Source organism: Sminthopsis crassicaudata, chromosome 1 (genome assembly GCF_048593235.1).
Source record: "Sminthopsis crassicaudata isolate SCR6 chromosome 1, ASM4859323v1, whole genome shotgun sequence".
NCBI lineage: Eukaryota > Metazoa > Chordata > Mammalia > Dasyuromorphia > Dasyuridae > Sminthopsis > Sminthopsis crassicaudata.
Window position 1 is genome coordinate 691282110 of NC_133617.1, and position 3879 is coordinate 691285988.

Consider the following 3879-nt stretch of genomic DNA (forward strand, 5'->3'; position numbering starts at 1 on the left):
AAAGCATTTCTTAACTATTTGCCAGTCACTGCTAACCACTGCCATAGAAATAAAAAGTCAGTCCTCGCCTTCATGGAAAGTGTTTGGTTAGGGAAGACAATACTCATGGAGAAGGATGGCGGGAGAAGGGTATCTGAGACTGGGCTATCCCAAGGATGCCAAGAGAAGCCACAGGGCAGTTGATCTCTTTGTTCCTTTTCAACTATAATAGTTTTGATTCAAGTGTTCCAGGAAGTCAACAAATATTTTACCTACCATGTATCAGCAAGTACCTACCTTGTACCAGGAACTGCAGAACCAAGTAGAACAAGTCCTGTTCACAAGGATACAGCATTTGAATGGGAAAAAAGCCAGACAGCAAAATTTGTTTTAAACATTTAACATCTGAGGCGGTCGAAATTTTTATAAAATACATTATTTGCTTCTTTTTCTCTTCTAATAATGCAATTCTCTTTCCTTTATGACTCAATTCAACAAACATCAGTCACCTCCCTTATGCACTCACTGGAGTTACCAAAATGTCTAACATTTGTTAAGCATCTGCTGTTGCCAAGAGACCTTGCTAAGCTCACAAGATATTCCAAGAAAAGCAAGAACAATTCATGTCCTCAAGAAGCTCACAGTCTCAAGGGGAGACTCAAATACGTCATAGTACATGAAGGCCATCTCAGTGGGAAAGGCCATAGATGTTGGGGCGGGGATTGAGAAAGGCCCACGGAAGGGATCTGTGGAAGGAAGTCACGGAAACTAAGATGGAAATGAGGGGAAAATGTTGTAGACTTGGGGGACGACCAGTACAAAGGCACGGGGAGGGGAAAAGGAGTATCTGGTTGGAGGTACTACTTAAAAAGGCCTCCAGGGCCATCTCCAGGCGTCCTGATCCAGGTCTGGCATCGGGACCGGCCGGACCCCCTGGAAGGAAAGATGAGGCAGGTGACCTTGCCCGGCCCTCCCTCCCTCCAGTCCCACTGCCTTGTCTGTTCCAGCATCACCTCCCCCATGTTATGCTCCTGTGAGGAGGAAGGGCAATAACAGGAGGGACTTCCAGTGGGCCAGTATGGCTGGCTGGTAGGATGTGTGGAGGGCAATGACAGGTAAGACTTGAGGTAGCAAGGGGCCGAGAGCTTTAAACGCCAAACAGAAGAGTTTGTATTTGATGCTAAAGGCAACAGGGGAGACCAGAGTTCGCTGAGCATGGAGAGAGCAGAGGCAGGGGACCAATTAGAAGACTAATGGGAGAAGCCAGGGGTGGGCCGCACCAGGACTGTGGCTGAGTAAGTGGAGAGGAAGGAACCTGATGAGGGGCCTAGCGATGGTGCAAGTGACAGGATTTGGTAAAGGGCCCATTATTTGGGATGAGGATTGGAAGTTGGGAATGATTCCAAGGCTGGGAGGCTGAGAACATTCCCACCACTTGCCCCATGTAAGGAAACTCGGGGACCACAGAAGTCCCCAAGGTCACACGAGTACTAATTAGTGAGCCCCTTGGCTCCAAATCCAGTGGTTTTTCTAACAGCTTCATGATGTCCTAAAAAACTTCTTACAGAAATGTACCTTGTAAATAGATGGTAAAACCCATTGTACACGGCAACAGCAACATTATGCGATGATCAGTTCTGATGGATTCTCTCCAGCAGTGAGGTGGTCCAGACCAGTTCCAATTGTTCAGCGATGAAGAGAACCATCCACACCCAGAGAAAAGCTCTTGGGAACTGAGGGTGGATCACAACATAGCATTCTCGTTCTTTTTATTGCTGTTCGCTTGCATTTCCTTCATTTTCTTTTCTGGCTTGATTTGATTTATCTTGTGCAGCAAGATAATTGTCTAAATATATATGCATATATTGGATTTAACATTTTTACCATGTTTAACATATATAGGATTACTTGCCACCTAGGGGAGGGGGTGGGGAAAGGGGGGGAAATTGGAACACAAGGTTTTGCAAGGGCTAATGTTGCAGAATTACCTGTGTAATATATTTTGGGAAAAAAAAACTAATTAAAAATAGACAATAAAACCAATATATATGATTGAACAAAAATATATTCAAAAGGGAAAACAGAAGAGGTGATCAGCTGTGCTGCATGTATGCTATTGGGGATTAATAAGTATATAGGATGCTTTGCCCCTGCACTAAATGGGGTAGCCCTTGGGGGTGGCGAGTGTATGGTGTTATGTCTCTGAATTAGAGTTTTTCTGTACTCCTTATTGCTGACTGTCCTTCCATCAACTCTATTTCTCACTTGCAACTTATGTGGGATGAGGTAACAAATATTGTTAGTAGCATATCCAAACCAAAGTGGTCTTTAAGTGAGGGTCTGAAGGCTCTCCTGTGAGTAAAATATGGACCTTGTACCATCAATTTTGGCTGCTTGTGCCTTTTAAAGTTTAATTTTTTAAATTAAAGCTTTTTATTTTCAAAATGTGGGCATGGATAATTTTCAACATTCACCCTTGAAAAACTTTGTGTTCCAATTTTTTTTCCCTCCCTTCGCTCCACTCCTTCCTTAGAGGGCAAGTGATGCAATATATGTTAAATATGTACAATTCTTCTATATATGTTTCCATAAATATCATGCTTTGTGCCTTTTTTTAAAACTTTTTAAGTTCTTGGCTGGAATGGACATTTATAGTGTTGAAATATGCTGGCCTTGCTAGCTGTGTGACCCTGTGTGACACTTCACTCTGTCTGTTTTCTCATCTGTAAAATGAGCTGGAGAAGGAAATGATGGACCACTCTGGTATCTTCCCCAAGAAAATTCCCACACTGGGTCATGAAGAGTTGCACCCAACTGAAACAACCGAACAACAACAATATGCTGACCATTTTACTTTGGATTTTTTCCTTGTATTGAAACCTTATTTGAAAAAGAAAAAATGTATCAAAATGCTTGCAAGAACTGAAGGAAATACAGGGTTTGTGAAACTGCAAGTTTAGAAAGGTAGAAGGGATCAGAGTGTTAAATGCCAGAGTAGTTTACATTTGATGGGATAAGGAGCCATTGGAGTTTATTGAATAAGAAAGTGATATAATCAGATCCACTGAGGAAAGGAAGCTGAAGATTCTTTAATCTTTCCCAACACAGTTAGTGTATATCACTGCATCATTCTGTTATTTTACCCAGGTTATAAGGCTCACCTGTGAGATATTAATGACACTCAAAACCTTTCTCTGTAGCTGATTTTGCCAAGGAAGGAGTCTCACTTTCTAGGAGGGATGGAAAGTCGCAGCTCTGGCTTCATAATTTTGTCCAGGGCCAGTCCTGACTAGGGCAAACCCCAGTAATGAAGGAGAGTGTGTTTTTCATTATATTTGCCTTTCACACTTATATCTACAGTTCGTACCTACACCTGTAGTTCACATCTCCAGCTCCATTCCACAGTCAAGCACATTCATAATTTTATTTCCCATACTCTTTGGCCATTCCCCTTTATCCCTGCTCTCTTTGAAGAACAGGGCCTTTATGTAGCCATAAATCATTTTAGGTGGAGAAAAACAAGACAGAAAAACCTGCTCACTTTCAGACTGATGGTCTTGCATTTGAAATGTCACTAGCTTATTCAGCATTGGGAAGCAGAAGGTGTGTTTGTAGCCGAGCGCAGGGCAAATGAAAGTTTTCCTAGGGTGCTCAAGTTTAGAGATTTCTGATAACAATTGGAAATATCTGAGCTTAATACTAACTTAGCAAAAATAATTTATTTAAAATAGGAAGTACTCTCCTGCTCCTCCACAGCAGTCGCATCCCTACTGTTCCCCTTCCATCAGGTGAGAGTTCTGTGTCTGTCCCCCTTCCCTATCCATGGCCACAAAGCATCCTGAAATCTCCATCTCCCCCCGCTGCATTTGAATTTATCTCAAGATGTAAGTTTTGGCTTGT